Source organism: Lepidochelys olivacea (assembly GCF_965140295.1).
Source record: "Lepidochelys olivacea isolate rLepOli2 genome assembly, chromosome: 14".
In the NCBI taxonomy this organism is placed as follows: Eukaryota; Metazoa; Chordata; order Testudines; family Cheloniidae; genus Lepidochelys; species Lepidochelys olivacea.
Genome location: NC_140424.1, coordinates 1,685,251 through 1,700,841, shown reverse-complemented (window position 1 = coordinate 1,700,841; position 15,591 = coordinate 1,685,251). Strand labels below are relative to the sequence as shown.

Sequence of the window (15,591 nt, the reverse complement as noted above, 5' to 3'; positions counted from 1 at the left end):
CCCGCTCCCCGTCGTGGCTTCCTGATCCCAGCCCAGGGTGTGTGTGCAGACACATTCCATTACTGGTAAGGGGGGTGGGAGAGGAAAAGTTTGGGCCGCACTGCTGTAGTCACCCCATATTTACCAGAGTTCTTTAACAGGCTCAGATGTTGTCCTTTGGTCCTTTACCTCCAACTGACAAGCGGCTGCGCTGGCTTTTTCAAATAGGGGTTAGGCGCCCATGCGCGTTCAGCTGAAATGGTCTCTGGGTGCCTTTCCCTGTGTCTGGAAGGCTGGGAAGTTCTGGGGAAGGCCCTCTTTATTTGCAATAGGACTTTGTTCAGCACGGGGTCCTCCCCCTTATTTATCAGCTGGCAGAATGTCTGGGAGAGCGGTTCTGTGCCGGCTCTCCCTAACCCTGCAGTTGCTGGTATGTGATGTGCGTGGAACCTTCTTACCCTGGCGCTGTCAGTGAGCTCAGAGCCCAGCATATGGGTTTGTGGTTTTCTTGGTGATTAACAGCAGCTGTGTGAGATATTGACAAGAAAAGCTTGATGTGTGATCAAAAACCCCTCTAAAAATCTCAAACAATTGAATCCCCATTTAACCCTGAACTTGGAGCTAGTTTCTTGTAACTTAAAATTAATCAGAGGGAGAGGGAAGAGGAGCCACAAACAGATTAATTTAAGGGAGAACAGCAAATGGGCTTCTCTGCAGAGTGGTTTAGAAAACTGGGCCATGACAAATTGACTTCAAAGGTGGATCTGATGGAGGGGGCTGGATGAGAGGCATGGAGTGTGGGGGCGGAGGGAGGAGTGAGCTTTGGTGAAGCTGGAAGCTCTCACCAAGCTGCCACCTCGCTGTGCATGTTAATCAGGAGTAGGCAGACTAAGGAGGGGGTGTAGTTAGGTGAAGGGGAATTCCAGTGAGTTTGGGCAGGTCACAGCTTTTTGTTAGTACAAAGTTACTTCCCAGGTTTGTTCTTTCTCTGGGTTGTGTGTCATGTGTTCTGCAGTGGGATGGAAACATTAACACTTTCTGCAGTGGAGCTTGGCTTTGTACCTTGCAGTGCCGGAGAACTTCTTGAGGTTCTTCATTCCCGGGAGGGCAGCAGCCTACTCTGCCCAGTGTCCTTGTGCTGGGTGGTGAGTTTTGATTGGATGCTGTGGCAGGAATCTAGGTTCCCTGGTGCTAAATCCAGGAGTGGGGATTCCAGGGTCTGTGTTTGTATCTTTCAGTCCAACACCTCCCTCCCCTTCTCTCCCCTCCCCCCCCCGCCCCCATGTGTTATGTCATGGTCAGAACTCATGTGGGTTATTCAGTCTGTGATAGCACATTTAGGAGAGGACTGGTGCTGTTTAGTGCATTTGCCCCAAGTCCAGGGAAAAGAGGCTGCCTGGGTTCAGTGACAGTGGTGGATTCTGGTGCTGCCAGGCAGGGATGGGTGACTGAGTTCAGCGTGTGATGAGCAGAAGATGGTTCTTAATTAGTGAGGGCTTGGAAAGGGCTATGAAGGGGAGCAGGGTTGGGAGTTCCTGCTGTAACCTTTCACCCTGGCTAATTAGTTATTGTAAAGCAGAGAATGGCTTCAGGATCAGGATAGATCCGTTCCCTCCACTGACAGGCTTAGCATCACCCTTCCGCCCAACAGGGCTTCCCTGCGGCCTCCCTCCTGTCTACAGGGCCCCGTGGGCACAGCTTCCTCCAGGAGCAATTTCCTGTTCATGTGAAGAGACTCTGTGACTGAATTGTGCGGCGGGATCGCAGGGCAGGGGACGTTCTGGGATTTGAACACTGAGAAGAAATACATGAATTTGCTGCTTTGTTCTCGTTCTTGGAAAGCACCTAAAAGTTTCCAAGTTTGCTGGCTTCTTCATTACAGCACATATTAAACCACTGTAGGGCTGGAGCAAGCTATGGGGAGAGAAAGAGCAGCCTGGCAGGTTGGTGGATAACCAATGCATGTAGCAGGGGGAGGGCTGGCTGCCATAGGCAGTGTTAACTAATGGTCAGAACAGGGAACAGAGAACCAGGACTCCTGGGTTCCATTCCAACCTCTGCTGGTGACTTTATAACCTCGGCCCAGTCACTTCCCCTCTCCATAGGCTCCTGTCTTTCAGTGGGAGGCCAGCGTGTGTAAACTGCTTTAACCCCTCTGAAGAAGGATCCTCTTGTAGCAGGTACTGCCCATTGTTCCCTTCCCTGGCTGGTGAGGAGTGCAGGCCAGACAAGACAATGCTCTGTCTGGGAATGGGCAGATGGATTTTACTTGCTGATGACTTTGTAAACAGCTGTTCCTGGAGTGGCTGATGGGAATCTGCCTGTGACTGTCATGGCAGCTGATGAGCCATGCTGCGGGGGTAACAAGATGGGTGTCCGCCTTACCTTTGCTATTGCAGGCTCCTTGCTGCAGTCCTTGGGGGTGGGAATTCTAGAACTGCCCCCAGGTTGGTGGTTGCTGGAGGAGTGGGGCCTCGGGTGGTTGAGCTGTCTGGCCATCTTCTGCTGGAGTCACCATCTGAGCAGGCTCTTTCCAGTGGCCCTCCTGTTGGGCCTGGCCTGGTGTCTGGCCGAGTGCCAGCATCTCTGTCCAGGCTCCCCTCCGCTCCTGATGGTGTATCCCTGTTCTCGTTTTGCCTGTGCCTCCGGCTCTTCCTTCCAGGCTCCCTACAGGTCCAGGGCCCTCTCTCCTTGGCTCCTGGGGGCTGGGGAAGAGCCCCGGGGTACCAGCACCCTGTCTGCGTTCTTTCTTTGGATTTCTGGGTGTGTGTGGTGTGGAACGGGTCTGGGGGGGCCCATTGCTGCATGTGAGAGTGCATGGGGCAGGCAGCCTGGGGCGGTCCACCAGCAGCTTCTCACCACCCCCATGCAGCCAAGTAAGTGCCGTTTCCCAAGCCAGACCCCATCCTAGCTGGGGCGAGGAGGGCACAGAGCCTGGCAGTTGGGGATGGAGAGAAACATGAAGAGCAAAGCTGCCCCCACTTGGAGAGCGAGTTTGTTCCCTTCTGCTGCCCAGCACTTCCGTGTCCCACTGCCTCCTGCTGGGAGCTGGGCCGGCGCCGGTGCTGGGGGCTGCATTGCTTCGCTCCGGCCATATGGAACCTCCGCGGCCTGAGGTTACTTCAATTACCGAGCCCCTCCGGTTCCCAGTCAGAGGTTTAATTATTTAGCCAGGGAACACGATTGTGCATAGCAGGCCACACGCTGCCCTTCAAGACTGCGCCAGTCTCCCAGGAGGGGCTTCAGCCCAGGCCAATAGCTCAGCTGCTGCAGGAGGAAGAAGGGAAGAATCCCACCAGCCCCCCGCATGGTACAGCTGCTGGTTAGGGATTGGGTGCAGCACAGGCTTGCAGGCAGCAGCCCTACTGTTCCTACTCCTGTTATGGACCATGAGGGGTGAATCCCACAGAACTGGTCCCTGCCTGTTCCTGGGGGTGTGGGTTCTACTCTGGCAGCTGTGTCAGGGTCTTCTGGGGAAGGAGGGGTGGGCATGACCACTGAGGGAGGGATGCTGCCTTCTGTGCCATAGTCAGTGGGATCTGCCTTCTCCTGGGCCTGCTGAACAGCTGGTACTGTGTATGATGAACAATTTCCACCCAAGGCAACACCTGCTCCCATTATCCTGCCCTTCGCCCTTGCAACACTGGGGGCAGGAGAGCGAGCTGTGCAGCTCTGGGGAAGAAGGGAGCTGCTCTCCCAGCATCTCCTCCGAGATGGCAGAGGCGGTACTGTGAGTGGTGTGTGGATTCCACCTGCCCTGCTTTGCGTCTGCCCCCTGGCTAGAGTCCAAAGGGCTGCTTGGGCTACGAAATGGCTGTTCCCCTCTCTCTTCCCTTCCGCCAGTGCCACGGCAGGCAGTGCAAGATGGGGGCTGTCACGCTGCTGCACCAGATGGAGCGTGGCAGCCCCCATAGGAGCACTGATGGGGTCATTTCCTGGCTCCCTGATGAGATGGGTGCTCGGGGAGCTGTCCATTTCACAGCTTCTGCAGCCTAGGCTCTTTGCAGCACGGCCTCCCAGCAGGTGTTTCCACGGGTGAGCTCAGCTGGCGTTGCTGCAGAGCCCGTCCCAGGTGTGCCAGGCTCCCTTTCAGCTTTTCTTTTATTTGAAAGCTGGAGGGTTATTTGTGAGCTGCGCTACTGCGGGCATTTTTTTCTCCTTTCCTTGCTTTTTAATGAGCCAACCTTGGAGGACCTTGAGAGAGGCTCCTGCGGCTTTTCTGTGACTTATCTTCTGGCCTCTGCCCCCTATTCTGCCAAGGGGATAAATCTCTGCTTTCAGCTTGAAGCTGGAGCATTGAGCCTGTCCCACCGAGCGATGCGGTCTCCATAATTCACAGGTGGGGGGTGGGGGAACTGCATGGCTGAGGTCATGGGGTGAATGTATTCCATTCAGTGCTGTGATTGATGGTCTTCCTAGTGAGGAGTAAGGGAAAAAGTCCCATTATAATACGGGACAAGCTGTTAAATTATTTTCCATTCCATTGGGTCCCGAAAAACAAAACATACTTGTCGCGATCAATGTGGGATGAAGCTGCAGCTTTCAAAGAAAGGAGGAGAAATGGGCAGGCAGAGGGATTTAAAGATGCTATGCCTTTCTCTGGTGTCCACAGCACAGCCAAGAATCCCCCAAACACTGCTCTGTGGGACACCCTCCACACATCCAGCCCAAGAGTGCCATCCATACCCTACAAAGGGAGGAATTGCCTTGGTACTTGCACTCCTGGGGCTGGCTGAGCTAGGGAGCAGGGCACTGCTTCTCCCTTTCAGACCTGGAGGCTGAGCCAGAGATGTTAACACAGGGAATGTTAAGCCCCCAGACTTATGCAGGCTTGTGCTTGGAATGAAGCGTCTGCTGTTAACCTGCTTTGTGCCCAGGGACAGCAGGGTAGGGGCGAAATGTGCTTCTCCAGGGCGGCCTATGTAGCAGGGTTGTATAGGGCATCATGTGTCTCTCTCCTTTCACTGATGTGACCACACGTGCCAGAGGTCCCCGACTCTTCCCATTCACAGTGGGAGCTTGGGTTCCTGGATTCTTAATGCTGTGTTGTAGCCAGGGGTGAGTGGCCAGGAGCAGCAAGTGGCCAGGGCTGCGGCAGAAGGCACCTGTGGTTTACATTTGGATCTTCTGAGATACAAGCTCAAAGATGATGCAGGGCTTTGCTTGGGACCATCCTGTAGGGCAAGAAAAGCGGATGGTAGGCCCACAATCTCAGGCGGTGGAAGTGTCCCTGGGTAGATGGGGCTGTTGCATTTCTGCTCACAGGCCAATGCAAGTGGGATTCAGAGCGGTTTGCCACCCATGAGGCACTCATATTCTAATAATAATAAAAGAGACTTAATTAAGTCTGTTGCCACATGGAAACTGTGCCATTTAGAAACAACTGAGCTTTTCTGCCGTCTGCATCCTCCTCCCTCCTTTATTACTGATGAGGACACTGGGATGGGAACAGGATCTGGAGTTTCCCTCTCTCTTTCTTTCAGGTTCAGAAGTTGCCACGGAGACCCTGACGGCTCTTGCCTCCGATTCTGAGGGCCAGCAAAGTTCGTGAATTAACGGCACCAGGCCCAGACCCACAGTGCCCTCAGTGAGAGGTGCCCCTCCTTGGAGGTGAGACTCTTCTGCGGAGCAGAATGGAGGTGGGGGAAACTGGGTGTTGTACAGCTGGGACATGAGATTTTACCTTCTAGGTGCTGTGGGGAGCAGGAGTGTGCGTGCTGCACTCCCCTGGGAAATCTTACACAGGTATTCCAGTAAAGGGGGGCTTCACATCCACGTTTATGCAGGTGCCCTGGTTCCAGCCCCTTGTGAAGGGAGCTGGACAGTGGGAACCTTCAGGGGAAAGACTGCAGGAAGGATCTGGCCCCATGAGACAGTGGGCAGGTCCTGGTGGGAGGATGAGACATGAGGGCACATCCAGGGGGCATTTATCCTGCTGGCTGCTGTCTCCCCAGCTGGTTGTAGATAGCTTCTCCCCAGGCTGAGAACTTTGTTCCAAGTACAGACCTGGAAAATCTTACTGAGAAAGAGGAGGAATTACCAAGGTGCGTGCATGCACCCATGCGCAAACACCCCTGCACCGTCACGCACAAATGTGCATGTGCCATTACCTACATAATGCAAAACTAACGTTCTATGTCCACAGCCCCTCTGTGAGATCCACTGTCAAATACTGTCTCTGTTCCCTGTGGCATAGCTCCCCCCGCCCCCTTCCCCTGTGTGTCTGTGGAAGTACGTATATGGCCCCTTCTCACTGTGGTATCCCCCCTCCCCTTATTTCATCTCCCCTCTCCCGTTCGTTGCTCAGTTACACCAGTTTAACAAGATGGATTTACATTCACACCTTCGGTTACACTACTGCTACCTTCTCCCCTAGGCCAGCCCTCAGGATCTTTCCTTTCCAGACTTAAGCATAGCAGTGAAGTGCGCTGTGTCCTGGGAGGATTGTGGTGTGGCCAGGCAGAGCTGGGCTTCTGACCTACTGGTTGGGGTGGAGCAGGATCACAGATGGAGCAAGGCCGGGTAGAACGGTCTCTGGAAGTTGTGACTTTGAGAGCACTGACCTCAGCTGGTGGCGGATGGAAAAGATGCCTAATGCCAGCAAAAGGGGTTTTCTGTCCATTTTCATTACCTTTAGTGCAGCAGAATTGGTTGCCCCTCCCCTCTGCCCCCAGTTGCAAAGACCTGTTTCACAGTCCACCTCGAGTACTGATGCTGGGCCTGTGTCACGTCTTGGGTGGGTTTTCCAGAAATGTCTGAATTGTTTGCTTGGGGCGACCTATTGCACATGCAGAAGGACCCTTTTGCTCCACTGTGCCTGTTTGTCCAGGCAAACCACACATCCTGGTTTGGAAATGTGGCCTTTCCTTACAGGATCTGATCTGGAGAGCTGGCTGTAAGGGCCTCTTAGATGCCGAAGTGGCTATGTCTTTAGTGGCCCCTCCCCCCCCCAAAGTGTCTTTACTTGGAGATCGTGATCTCACTGTGAAATCCTAGCAGAGACCAGGTAATTTTTACATTGACATAGCTAGTCGCAGCCACCCCAGGTTAAAAAAAAAAAAAAAAATCTAGTGTAGACATCTCCTCAGAAGGGCCAAAGCCAGACCCAGTGGCTCTGTTCCATCACAGCCGTGTAACCTTTTGGCAGCAGGAGTTCGTGGTCCCTTTTGTTTTTGGGAGGTGGGAACAGCCTGGCCCTCCCCAGCTAGCCTGCTGCTGTGTATCCGAGGAGCACGAGGCTCGGCAGGCTGGCTTTTGTGCATCTCTCTGCCTTGCAGTGGCTGCTTTTTGCACGTTAATTTCTCCGTTCTTTTGTCAATCTTAAGTGCATGCTGTGAAATCGTAAAATAAGGAACGAGATTTTAAGAATCTTCATCCCTGTGCTGGGGGCAGAGGTCACCGTGAGAGACAGATTAAAGAGAAGCCTTGCCTCTGTGAAGAGGCTGCCCAGGCATATTTCCCTAGCTGCATTAATCAGTCTGAAGGGAGCAAAGGACGCTGAGCTCTGTATATCACCTTGAAGCTTTTTAGTCTCTTACCAAACTTTGGGTGGATGATGTTGCTCATGCAAGTGAGGTTCTGATCACGCTGGCTACAGGCAGGCGTCGTGTGGGCAGGCATTGTTATGCAAGCTTCCCACACACAACTCTGGCGGTGCACCTCGGTCCAGAACAGCAGCACTCGGCTATTCCTGCCCTAACCCCCACTCTTACTCTGCCAGTACACTGCAGTCCTCTCGTAGCCCCGCTAGCTATTGTGGTCCAAGGGCACCCCACACACAGCTCTGCTGATGCACCTCAGTCCTAGCTTGTATCCTGCATCCCTGTTCTTGCAGTCGTGAGTGTTTCCTGAGCAGAGGCTGCCAGTCATTCTGAATTGTACCAAAGCTTAGAGGTGTCTCAGTCACTGGGCAAAGGGAGTAGGCTCAGATCACCAGACTTGCATCCCATGGAGGTGGAAGCTTAGAGCAGGGGATGCTCAGACTTTTTCACCCAGGGAGCACATCTTAGGGCTGGTCTGCACACAACCTGGCACCACATAATAAATGGATTTTAGCTCGCACAACATGGTGTTTCCGTGCCAGACTCTTGCGGTTGGTCTTGGCCCAATATAAATCTCTTACGTTGACTTAACTTGTGTCGTTTTTTACCCACTTAAGCAACACTGAAATAGGTCACTTCTATTCCAGAGCAAGTTAGTGGCTGAGCTATTTTGGTTCCATCTGGTGTGTAGGGCAGCCTTTGATTGAGTGTCTTGTGGGCACCTCCCCTTCCATGGGCCATCCAATGGACCCCCCTCTCCTCCAGTTTACAGTCACATCATAACCCGGGGGAAGTGTTTGATGTACAGGTAGCGTCTCTTACTATGATTCAGGCTAGGTATTCACTGCAGGAATAGGTGCGTATTTGACATCCAGTGAGCTCTCCCCTAGTGGAGGCGAGGTTCAGGTGGTCGTTACCTCCAAGTAGGCAAGGTTAACACCCCAGGTGGGGAGTATAGGGTTGATCTCAACTACACTGAGGTAAAATCAACCTGTGTCTGGGCTTCTCTGGTTTTTCCCATTGAGTCAAAATGTCCCTGTTCTTGTGGTGAAGACCTAGCCTTAGCCACTGGAAACAAGGAGAAGGAGCTGGCTGCGTGTGGCCAGTCAGGCCTCCGTGGTCCACAGTCTGGAAACCTCTGGGCTCTAGAGCATTACACCCCATTACTCTCCAAACCCCTAGCATCTCCCCACCTACATTTTCGCTGTCTTGTTTTCCTTGCTATCCTTCAACCCCCTCTCACGTGGGGGGCGGAGGGGCTTGTTCTTGCTTGAGGCCTTGCAAGAGGGCATTGGTTTCTAAGCCACAAACTTCAAGTGAGGATGCTGGGTGCTTTGCATGAAGATCGGGTTAATGGGGTGGAGAAACGGCCTGGATCAAGGAGAGAACACAGTGTAACTTAGCTTTGGCAAATATACTCTCTGTCAGTCTGAAATGTGATGGAACCCCCTGGGAAGAAAGTGCTTCTTGAAGGAAAAAACATCTAAAAGGGGAGCCCTTGAGGTGCTTTTGTTCTGGTGAGTGGGAGTGCTAGATCCTCTTAGACATGAAAGGCTGTGCAGCTCCATCCCCAAAGTGGCTGGTGAGGCTGCAGAGAGGAGGAGGAGGGGGAGGAGGAAGGTGTGAGCAGCTGCAAAGAGAGGTCGTCTAGGTATTACCCCATCCCTCCCCCTCAGCTCCTCCCCCTTCTTCAAGAAAGTAAATTAGGTCACGCTTGAAAGTCAGTTTCTTGGCTGTGGATTTAATTTAGCTTTTCCAGGCTAGTTATCGTATAATAAATTCCAGGAGATTTATAGAAAACATGGCCAGGGAGGCTTAGCCCCTGTGTAACAAGACTTGAGTCTATTTCCTACTGCAGTGCAACTTCAGTGAACGCCCTGTGCTCCCAGGGTCGCAGAGGAGCCTGAGCTGGCGGCCTGGATAGCGGGCAGCTGCCTTCCGCCGCTGACCTGTCAGCCTGTAAGATGTAGTCGGGAGCCGTGCTGCTGCTAGTTCAGCATGTGCGGGTAAGAACAGCCGGTCCTGTGCACATGCAGGCCAGGCCTCCACACCCCCTCCAGACTCCCTGAGCCAAAGGGCCTGGCCTTGAGGGGCTGTCTGCTCAAGGGCATATCCCCCAACAGAATGATCTGCCAGCCCAACACCCTGGGATGAAATGTAATCGTGCAGAGTCATGCCCTATAATAAGGCTTTCTGCTGTAGGCTGTGGGTTTCTCAGTTGGAAACAACAGAGAAGGAGAAAGACCTGGGTGTACTTGTCAATCACAGGACGACTGATGCAGCTGTGAGGAAGGTAAGTGCGATCCGAAGATGCATTTCCAGTACAGACAGGGGAATACTAATGCCATTGTACAAGGCACTGGCAAGTTCTCACCTGCAAAACCGTGTGGACTTCTGGTCCGCCCACTTCCAGAAAGCTGAATTCAGAGTGGAGCAGGTGCAGAGAAGGGCTGCTAGGATGATCGGGGCAGTGGAGAGCTGAGCTGACCAGAGGAGGCTAACGGAGCTTGGCTTGTTCAGCCTAGCAAAGGGAAGGCTCGGAGGGGATCGGATTGCTCTCTATAAACACGTTGGGGGTAAACCCCAGGGAGGGCGAGGAGCTATTGACGCTAAAGGACAATGCTGTCACCAGAACAAATGGGGACAAACTGTCCAGGAATACGTTTAGGCCACGTCTATAAGTACAGTGCTGCAGTGACTCAGCTGTGTTGATACTCTCTGCCGGTGCAACGCTGTACATATACACCTTCACCAGATGCTCTATCCGATGGGAGAGCTCTCCCCTTGCCGTAAAAACCCACCTCTGTGAGCAGCATAGCCCTGTGCACATGAGCGCTTACGTTGGTGTAACGTGTGTCACTCGGGGTGGGGATATTCACAGCCCTGAGTGACATCGGCTGTGGTGTAGGCAGAACCGTAGGCTGGAAATTAGAAGATTTCTCATTATTAGAGAAGGGAGGTTCTGGAACAACCTCCCACTAGGAAGAGTGGGGGCAAACAACCCAACTATTTTGAGGAAGGAACTTGATAAATGTATGAATAGGATTATATGGTGGGGTTGCCTGCCATAGCAGACGACTAGACCCAACCCAGGAGGTCCAGCCTTCCAGCCCTGTCTTGCTCTGTTCCCTGTTAGTTACATCTTAGGCTGGTCTGGAGCAGATAGTACCAGTTGTGCTAGCTAGTGTTGCACTCATGGGGTGTGCAATAATGATGATTATACTTAGCAAGCCCCTGGGAATCTCAAGATGCTTTGCAAAGATGGCTCCGTGGCATCCCCGTTTTACAGATGTGAAAACTGAGGCTCAGTGACACTAAGTGGCTCACCCAAGGTCACACAGCAAGTCTGTGGCAAACCTGGAATAGACCCCAACAGTTCTAACTCTTGGCCCTAAGCTCATAACTCACTAGACCACTGCAGCCCTATGCCAAATATCCACAAGTCCGTTCCAACTTCATAACCTGGTAGTAAAACCCTGAGCCCTTTTGTTACAACACATTTCTTCTTCCCCAGCAGTGCCATCCTGCTACCCATAAATCCTCTGAAAGTTACTGTGCCCCCTGTGCCCATCTATCACTTGTCTTCTTGTGTCTGCTTGAGGTCAGAAGGTTAAACCAGAACCCAACGCAGGGGGTACCCAGCATGTAAAAGTGGGTTGAGCAGGAGTGGAGCTTTGCCTGCATCAGCAGTAACGGTGAAGTGTGTGCTTCCCCAAATCCTGTGCTAAACGCCCCTGGAGAGAGGTCCTGTGCTGTGGGACGTTGTTGAGGGAGTGATGGAGAATGGCATGTTCTGGGCACAAAGGAGCCTTTTTCGGAAAGTTAGATTGTCGGGGGGGGGGGGGGGGGATCCAGTCAGGCTCTGTGTGGAAGCTGACTCTCACTTGTGGAGCTTCAATGACAGGTCCAGAATGCACAGCTCATAACTACCTGCAGTGGAACCAAACGTCCCTGAGCGAGTGGCTGCCGTGCGATGTGAGTCAGCGCTGTGATGGGATGGTTTTGAGGGGTGGCGTTGTGAATAAGGCTATTGTGATGGTTTTGGAAGTAATGAAAGTGGTCAGAGAAGCTGTCTGCTTCTGTCTCAAGTTGTCTTTGCTGCACTCAGGGTTCAGGCTCTGTGCCTCTCTTTGCAGAGGGACAACAGAGAGAATTAGTCTAGCTTTTTTTTTTGCTGGTGATTTATGATGTTTGTAATGTGATGGCAGATATACGGCTGGGAGAATACCAGCTCGGCACAGAGGGCGCAGCCAGCCATGTTCCTTGCATGCTCTCACTGCTAAAGCCACCCAATTAGTGTCTATTAGTCACTCGGTGTGTTAAAGCATTAAGAACAATTAAGGGTGAGAAGAGTTTCCAGATGTAGCGTTAAGCACTAGAGCTGGGAGCTGGCGGCTCTGCTGGCTGCTCCCGTATGGAAACAATCTCGCAACACAACAATGGGACCACAAAGGCGAGTCCATGGGCTGGGGTGCCGGTGCAGGATTCCTGGGCTAGGAATATTCAGGGCACCACAGACCTGTGCAGGACACAGAGATGGGAGAATCCCTTGCCCTAGCGTTGCCAAAGCACTCTGTTCCACTGGATAAGACACAGGACTCCTGGGTTCTGTTCTCACCTCTAGTACTGATTCACCATGTCTCCTTGGGCAAATCACTTTCCCTCTGTGTACAATGGGGAGAATAGTGTGGTGATCTCTGGATGAAAAGTGCTAAGAACTGATTATTACTACTGCTCACAAAGAATAGCTAGGTTTCAGAGTAACAGCCGTGTTAGTCTGTATTCGCAAAAAGAAAAGGAGTACTTGTGGCACCTTAGAGACTAACCAATTTATTAGAGCATAAGCTTTCGTGAGCTACAGCTCACTTCATCAGATGCATATCGTGGAAACTGCAGCAGACTTTATATATACACAGAGAATATGAAACAATACCTCCTCCCACCCCACTGTCCTGCTGGTAATAGCTTATCTAACGTGATCATCAGGTGGGCCATTTCCAGCACAAATCCAGGTTTTCTCACCCTCCACCCCCCCCCCCCCCACACACACACAGGAGAGTGAATTTGTGTGGGGGGGTGGAGGGTGAGAAAACCTGGATTTGTGCTGGAAATGGCCCACCTGATGATCACGTTAGATAAGCTATTACCAGCAGGACAGTGGGGTGGGAGGAGGTATTGTTTCATATTCTCTGTGTATATATAAAGTCTGCTGCAGTTTCCACGATATGCATCTGAGGAAGTGAGCTGTAGCTCACGAAAGCTTATGCTCTAATAAATTGGTTAGTCTCTAAGGTGCCACAAGTACTCCTTTTCTTTTTTTAAAGAATAGCTAGTGCTGCTGGTTCTCTCATCAGAAGGTGTACTTCACAACCGCGACACGTGAGAGTAGGGCTTTTTGGGAGACGTTGAACATTTCTGAATAGCTACACATCCCGTTGGCTTTAAATGGTATGTGTGCTCCTAAATCCATTAGGCACTCTTGAAGAACTTCCCTCAATAAGATGGCAACTAAACCAAAGTCAAACGCTTATTTCTTGACTGAGTTATCTCTGAGGTCACAGTTTGCCATCTCTTTGTTCAGAACTGGCTTGAACTCAAATTGTTAGTTTAGAAGAACCTAAAGCAACCCAGCCTGAAAGGTTTGTGTCTTGGCCAAGAGAACAGGAATGGTAGGGGGTGGGCAGCTAGTGGCTATGTGGGTGCAAATGGGGCAAAGAGGTGCTGTGTGCAAGGCTTTGTTAAAAATGGGTTTCTCATTGCGATATCCTTGGATATACATATGGCAACCCAGGAATGGTGAATATGGCTTAATACCCATTTCAGGGTGCAGGTGACTACAACTCCCCATAAATATCCCACTTCCCTGGCCTGTCCGGTAATGTGTTTCTGCCTGGGGGCAATGCCGAGGCAGCATGGCCAGAGATGCTGCTCCTGTGGTGTCTGTGAATGGTCAGGATGCCATGGGAGCTCACGCTGTGGCTTGCTTTGGGTGTGAGTTGAATTATAAATAATACGTGTGGAGTGGGCATGATGTCTGAGGTCATTCCTGCCCCCTCTCTGTGGCTCTGAAGGGCCTTATGACCATGGTTTGTGCAGGGGGAGGGGTGTGTTTCAGAGTTGGGGATGGACAGGGCAGGGCCAGTGTATCCCGCAAGGCTGCTCCGTTGCCCCTGCGAATGGGGTTGTGCAGGAGGCTGGAGAGTAGAGTGGTGGCTGCAGGGCACTGTTTCACTCGGCTGTTTCGGGGGGCATTCCTCCCTCCCCAGCCTGGCGGAGCGGGCTGTGCATGAGAGCCAGAATTTTGGCTTTTGTGAATGTATTTTGTCTTTGGCAATGTGTAACGCTCATGGCAAGAGCTAAAGGATGGGTCTGAACAAGATGCTTGCCCTCCCCTCTTGGCCTGGAGCTTTTCCCAGCACCTGTCTGGCTGGAGCATTCATATTTAGAGGCAGCCTGTCTGCGTCCCAGCAGCTCTGCTCACTTGAAACACTTTCTCCTAGAGTGTTGTTTGTCAACCAAATGTGCTTCCTTTTGGGCAAGGGTGTGGGTAGGGGGCATGTGTTGATGTCAATGAGGTGGTCTCTCCAGCACCACAGTGGGCCTGGACTGCCTCTGTGGGTGGGCTATTGCTTGTAGAGTTGGGGTGGCTAGCTGCTGTGCACACTGTGGGTGTATCTACACTGAAATATAAGTCTGGGCTTGAGCCTAACCCCCTTGTGTCTACACTGCAATTGTGCTAACCCAGGGCTCGGACCCAAGATCCCAGGACTCTGCAGGGCTGGGGGCTCTGAGCTCGAGTTAAGCCAGGACTCAAGGTCCAAGCCCTACTGCTTTGCAGTGTAGATGCAGCCCTGCTTGACACGGGTCCCGGGAGTCATCTGGAAGTATCCCACAATTCCACAGGACAATTTCCTTAGTCCTCTCTAGCCCAACAATCTGCGATCTGCTCTATTGAAAACAGAAGCCACCCCCACTTTGCAAACGGCAGCAGCTCAGGTCTGCATGAACCCATTCTGTTCTGATCACCAGTCGCAAGTACACAGTCAGAGAGCCTCCTGGGTTTGCAATGGAGAGCGAACCAATCAAGCCTTTTGCAAAGTGAGCTCACTTGAGTCCAAATAACCCTGGGTTTACATTGCAGTGTAGACGTACCCGAAGAGCCTCTCTGCTCCTTGGGGCTATGCTCAGCTGCATGGTAAAAGGGGGTTTTCCATCCCCTTTGTTTGATGTCTTGGGACTTTGTCGGGTGGAGGCTCCTGTGTTTATCCTTTGCCTGGAAGCAGCAGGGACTGGAGGGGAGGCTCTCAGGGTGGGCGTGAGGAGGCGAGACTGTGCACTCTCCTTCATGAGCACAGAGAGTAGCACCTGCCCTGTCCCAGGGCCAGAGGACTGTTATTTCTTCCGACTTTGTAATTGGGTGATGATGTAGGAGGGGGGGATCTCAGCACACCTAGTGCCAGAGGGCTATATGGGGAGTTGCAGATTGGCCAGGGGATGTTGTAGCTGCCTTAGGCTCAGCAGCTATCTTGGTGTCAAGATCCACAGGCTCTCCCCAGTCCGGACCAAGCTAGCACTCTGTAACTGCAGTTGGACTGACTTTGTGTTGGCTGCCTCTAGAATGGAGGGTGGGGGAAAGGGGAGGGTGGCCTTCAGCATATTGGAATAATTTCTCTCTCGCACACTCTCTGGGGGAGCGGCATGCAGTGCATGGACAGATGGTGTTTTTGAGTGACCTTGGAGCACGGAGTGATTCCCTCCCTTGCTGAGTAATGGTTGGAGCAGCGGGAAGCCATTGTGCTACAACCTGCTCTTACCAGTGGGAGTTAGTCAGGAAACCAATCCTGAGGAGGGATGTGGGGTGGACCAGGGGAAGGAGCCAAAGCCCGGTAACCATTACGTAATGGTTACAAGGGAATGAACTATATATTGTGTTTACCTGCCTCCCCCAACATGTTACAGTTCTATAATGAGAGCCAGATAATGCATGTGTGCTTAGGGTCTTCTTGGAAATGTCTTGAGAGCTCCCAAACATTGTACCACCACTTCCCCAGCCTGTGGGGCAATCTCTCTC

At 52.3% G+C, this 15,591-nt stretch overlaps 1 protein-coding gene across 28 annotated transcripts in view; it reads left to right on the top strand.

Moving 5' to 3' along the window:
• Positions 1 to 15,591, top strand: part of RBFOX3 (RNA binding fox-1 homolog 3) — a 355,830-nt gene that overhangs the window by 90,347 nt on the left and 249,892 nt on the right. For 24 of the 28 annotated variants that reach the window (XM_084647038.1, XM_084647033.1, XM_084647023.1 and 21 more), the window contains exon 2: positions 5,463 to 5,589. The gene's annotated coding sequence lies outside the window, so the exon portion shown is untranslated. Of the gene's footprint in view, positions 1 to 5,462; positions 5,619 to 9,722; positions 9,814 to 15,591 lie in introns of all 28 variants that reach the window. The other 4 variants (XM_084647031.1, XM_084647020.1, XM_084647019.1 and 1 more) reach the window with 2 other exon arrangements.